Source organism: Mandrillus leucophaeus, unplaced genomic scaffold (assembly GCF_000951045.1).
Source record: "Mandrillus leucophaeus isolate KB7577 unplaced genomic scaffold, Mleu.le_1.0 Scaffold154, whole genome shotgun sequence".
Taxonomy (NCBI): Eukaryota; Metazoa; Chordata; class Mammalia; order Primates; family Cercopithecidae; genus Mandrillus; species Mandrillus leucophaeus.
The window spans coordinates 163,842-169,513 of record NW_012101521.1 but is presented as its reverse complement, the minus strand read 5'-3'; positions in this window follow the sequence as shown (position 1 = coordinate 169,513).

Genomic DNA, 5,672 nt, shown 5'->3' with positions numbered 1-5,672 from the left:
TTTCACCATGTTGGCCAGGCTGGTCTCGAACTCCTGACCTCGTGATCCACCCACCTCAGCCTTCCAAAGTGCTGGAATTACAGGCGTTAGCCACCCCGCCTGGCCCTCATATTTTGTCTTCTGCAGGGCAGAACCTTAGAGTGACAGTGAAGCAAGAATATCCCTCAATTACAAGAGAATGAGGTTTAGTGCCAAGAGATCACTTTACCAGCTTAATTGAGAGGCAGTGTTGCTCAGTGATTGCAGGCAGTAGAGTCAAGTGATCAGAGGAAGAGTGACTGAGTTAGGCCCTTGATTTACACCACCTGGTTTCCTCTCCAGGTTCCACCACTCACTGTGTGCCTTTGGGCAAGTCACCTAACCTGTCTGTGCTTCCTTTGCCTCATCTGTAACATGGAGATAATAATGCTACCTATCTCATAAGGTTGTAGCAGATAGTAACCTGAGTTTACTTTGCAGAAAGGGCTTAGAACGATGGGTAAAACCAATGACGTGCTCTGTACATGTTCACTATCCTCTTCTCATGATCATTTTTTCGATGATAAGTAGGGCAACAGACAGGCTTCCAGAGCTCCGTTCCAGACAGAAGATGCTGGAGACAGGCTCTATAGTTGTATGGAGCAGAGAGACTTTGCAGTTACTCAATAATGGAGGTTTATTCTAAAGACACCTGTGGAAACAGGGAAATTAGAAAACTAGACTACATGGCCATACTCAGAATCCAAGCGAAAGCCCTACAAAGAGGCTTCATGGTGGGGGCAGGGAGCCAGGACCCAGACAGGGAACAGGGATCATGGAGAGAGGAACTGGAGCCTGAGAGCTCTCGGGAGCTGGGCAGCTGGCTCTGTGGTCACCCCCCTAGGGATCCACCATTAGGGGACCTCAGCAAATGCATCCCCAAGTCTTGACTCTTTTGGGGGGACCTTCTTGCCATTCCCTGTTGCCAGCTTCCTCTTTCCCTTGCCTTTCCCCCGGACATCTTTGATCTGCTGCCTGGATTGTAGCAGATGCTGGCTGTGCTTTTCCTACCCTGTAGACCTTACAATGTTGCTGTGTGAGGACCACTTCCACCAGCCAGTATCCACATGTCTGTGTGCCTGGAAACTCTCTCCTGTGCCTGGAGAGGTGGGAGGCAGCTATAATCTTGGGGGAATGAATATCTACTAGGAGCAACCTTCTTCCAATGACTGACAGTAGCTGGGGTATCAATTCCCCAACTCCCCAGGGCTCAGGTGAGAAGTTTACCAAGCATTCTTCACCATTTTGGAAATTAATGTCACCCATGACAATGCTACGTAAGTGTATGAAAATGTCTAACACATATTAAGTTTAATATTAACTTCCTGTCCAAATGTATGCATTATAAATAGGAGTAATTGCCTAACTGCTTTCTTATGTCCTCTGTTTGAAGCCTTTACATACCGAAATACATATTGTTACACATTCTATCCTTATTATTCTTTTATAATACAGTTAGAGTTAGGACATTTTATTATTCATTTATTTTAAGCATGCATGTAGATGGGTTACATTATCAATTTTATTTCAAGAGAGTAAAAGGGCTGTTACAAAAAATTGTCGTAAGAAGGGAGTGTTGTTTCTGATAGGCTATGAGAACACCTTTTGATGATCTCAGAGCCTCCTTCCAGGTCTGACTCTTTTGTATCTAAAAGTTAAATATTGTTTGTCCAAGGGGAACACCACGACCTATTCTCCTCATGGGAGCAAGAAGATGAAGTGGAGAGGAAGGTTTGAGTCCTTTCTGTCTATGTGTCTGTCAGGCTATGCTGCAGTAACAAACAGCCCCCAATTCTTGGTGGTTGAAAACAATGAAACTTATTTCTCACTCATGAAAGAAGTCTAGTGCTGGTCAGCAGGGGGCTTTTCTCTACAGAGTCACTCAGAGACCCACGCTGGTGTAGGCTCTGCCATTTTGCCATGTTGCCATCTCAGGACAGCAGAAGAGAAGAGAGCACTGCAAAGTGTGGCTTCTGTAATAAGATGATTTCACCTGGAAATTACACCAGTCATCTTTGTTCAGAATCCACTGACCAGAATGAGTCACATGACACCTCCTAATTTTAAGAAGACCCAGTGGTAACCTGCTCACTAATACACCCTGAATTGCCTGCCTTCCTTTCTCTGGCTCACTTCCCCACTCCCTACTTCCTGATGCTCCCTGGGATCACTTTCCAAATAAATTATATGCACCTGAACTTGTTGTTGTCTTAGAGTCTGCTTCTGGTAGAGCCCAAATGAAGACACCCTCGCTCTTTATCATTAATTAATTCAACCAGTCAATACATATTTCCTGAACACCTACTATGTGCTAGATCCTATGTAGGCACTGGGGGCACAAAGATGACTGAGCCTTGGCTCAGCTCTCCACGACCTAGCTCATTGGCTAGGTGAGCAAATTGCCCAGGTCTCACATCAAAAGCAAAGATTGGCCAGGGACAGTGGCCTATGACTGAAACTCTAGTACTTTGGAAGGCCAAGGCAGAAAAATTGCTTGAGGCTCGGAGTTCACAACCTACCTGGACAACACAGCAAGACCCTATCCCTAATTTTTTTTTAATTGGCTGGGCACAGATGTGTATGCCTGTAGTCTGAGCTACTCAGGAGGCTGAGACAGGAGGATCACTTGAGCCCAGCAGTTGAAGGCTGCAATGACCTGTGATAGCACCACTATGCTCCAGGCTGGGCAGCAGAGCAAGACCCTATCACAAAAAAAATTTTTTTTTTTTTTGAGACAAAGTCTCACTGTGTCGCCCAGGCTGGAGAGCAGTGGCATGATCTCGGCTCACTGCAAGCTCTGCCTCCCAGGTTCATGCCATTCTCCTCCCTCAGCCTCCCCAGCAGCTGGGACTACAGGCGCCACCACCACGCCTGGCTAACTTTTTGTATTTTTAACAGAGACAGGGTTTCACTGTGTTAGCCAGGATGATCTCGATCTCCTGACCTTGTGATCCACCCACCTCGGCCACCCAAAGTACTGGGATTACAGGCGTGAGCCACCGTGCCTGGCCAAACCTATCTCAAATTTTTAAAAAGACAAAGCATTTTGAGATCGCAAGAACCTATGGGCTGTAAGTTGCACCATGGTGGGGACCCTATCTGTATCACTCCCCACTGAGTTCATAGGTGACACATTTGCTGGAAGTAGAAATGAATAATGAATGGGTAGAAAGAAACAGGCACGATGCTGACAGTCTCTTGGCACTTACTTTGAGTGTTGCCATCCGCACAGATGTAGTAATAATGAATAGCATAAAAGCTATAGTTACTGAGCGCTTTCTGTAATATTTGTAAGAGCCGCTACTGAGGGCTTCATATGATTGGCTCATTTTACAAAGGGCATAATTACAAATACTGTAATGTCCATGGGTCAAAATATTTAGAGAAGTAGGATAGGCTGAGGGTTTTGGAGTCTACAAATCTCTGAATTCAAATCTCAGTTCAACTCCCAGCTCTACCACTGTGTGGCTGTGAGCCTTTGGGCAAGAAAGTCTCCTCTCTGAGCCTCACTTTGCCTATCTGTAGAAATAGGAATAATAATCAAACATCTCCCTAGCACGTTTTACCACTTCTATCAGCCAATGGGAACCCCGATGGCTTTCTCGATGAGAATAATAGATTGGTGCAAAAGTAATCGCGGTTTTTGCCATCAAAAGTAATGCCAAAAACCCGTGATTACTTCTGTACTAACCTAATACATGGTGCAGGGACCAAGTGTTGGGGACAGGCCCCCCAAAATCTGGCCATAAACTGGTCCCAAAACTTGCCATAAACAAAAGCTCTGTAGCACTGTGACATGTTCGTGATGGCCATGGTGCCCACACTGGAAGGTTGTGGGTTTACTGGAATGAGGGCAAGGAACACCTGGCCCACCCAGGGCAGAAAACTGCTTAAAGTGGTTCTTAAACCACAAACAATAGCATGAGCAATCTGTGCCTTAAGGACACGCTCCTGCTGCATATAACTAGCCCAACCCAGCCCTTTATTTCGGCCCATTCCTTTGTTTCCCATAAGGAATACTTTTAGTTAATCTATAGAAACAATGCTTATCTCTGGCTTGCTGTTAATAAATACGTGGGTAAATCTCTGTCTGAGGCTCTCAGCTCTGAAGGCTGTGAGACCCCTGATTTCCCACTTCACACCTCTATATTTCTCTGTGTGTGTGTCTTCAATTCCTCCAGCGCCCCGACCAAGCTGGTCTCCGCACCAAGGACCTTATTTCTGATGGGGAAATTGAGGCCTGGAGGAGAAAAACTTCACTAAGTTCCCAGAGTTCAGTAGGAAGCTTTATAGTTTAAAAGTTAAGAGCGTTTATCTTGAAATCAGACTGATCTAAGATCAAGCGCTGGTCCTACCACTTCCTGGCTGTGTGACCTCGGACAAGTTACTTAAGCTCTATAAGCCTTGGCTTCCTAATCTGTATGAGGGGACATTAATAATACCTACTGCAAAGATGATTGTGAGGATGGAATTAATGAAACCAGACAGTTTCAGGGCTCAATCTGTAAAGCCTAGTCCTGCTACTCACTGGCTGTGCGAATTTGGGCAAGTGGCTTAGTCTCTCTGAGCCTCAATTTTCTCTTTTATAAAATGGAATGATTAATAAATACAATACTTCCCTCTTGAATATGTTGGGAGGATTAAAAAAGGATGAGTATGGACAGTACCTGACTCGTGTCAAGCTCTCATACTATCTAACTGTTAGGAATTCTTTCTTATTTATAAGGACACACCCAGGTCTTGAATTCATGCATTTATTCAACAAATGTTGACTGAGGTCTATTATGGGCTGAACTGTGTCCATAAAAGATATTCCGAAGTCCTAATCCCCAGCACCTCAGAATGTGACCTTCTATGTGGAAATAGGGTCTTTGCAGAAGGAATCAATTTAAAACGAAGTCATCAGGGTGAAGTTACCTAATGAAGTCACCTGAACCAACATGACTGGTATCCTTATAAAAGCATAAATTCAGACACAGAATCAGCCACGCACTAAGGGAAGATGACGTGAAGATACAGGGAGAAGATGGCCACGTAATTAAAGTGATACAACTCTCATCCAAGGAACACCAACGATTACCAGCAAACACAAAAGACTGGGAGAGACAAGGAAGGACCCTCACCTAGGACCCCTGGAGCAGGCATGACCCTGCTGCCACCTTGATGTCAGACTTCCAGCCTCCAGAATTACACAATAAACTTCTGGGCGGGGGGTTTTGGACATTTTTATGGTAAAATACTGCATAACATAAAATTAACCATTTTAACCATTTTTAAGAGTACAGTTCAGTAGCATTGTTATGGGACCATCACCACTATCCATCCCCAGCCTTTTCATCATCCTAAACAGAAACCCTGTACCCATTAAACAACAACTCCCCATTCCCCCATCCTCTCAGCCCCTGGTAACCTCTATTCTGCTTCCAGTCTCCATGAATTTGCCTACCCTAGGTAACTTATATAAGTGGAATCATATAATATTTGTCCTTTTGTGTCTGGCTTATTTCACTTTGCATAACATTTTCAAGCCTCATCATGTTGGAGTCAGAATTTCCTTTCTTTTTAAGGCTGAATAATATTCCATTGTATGGATAGACCACATAGTGTTTATCCATTCATCCGTTGATGGACATTTGGGTGGCTTCCATCTTTCG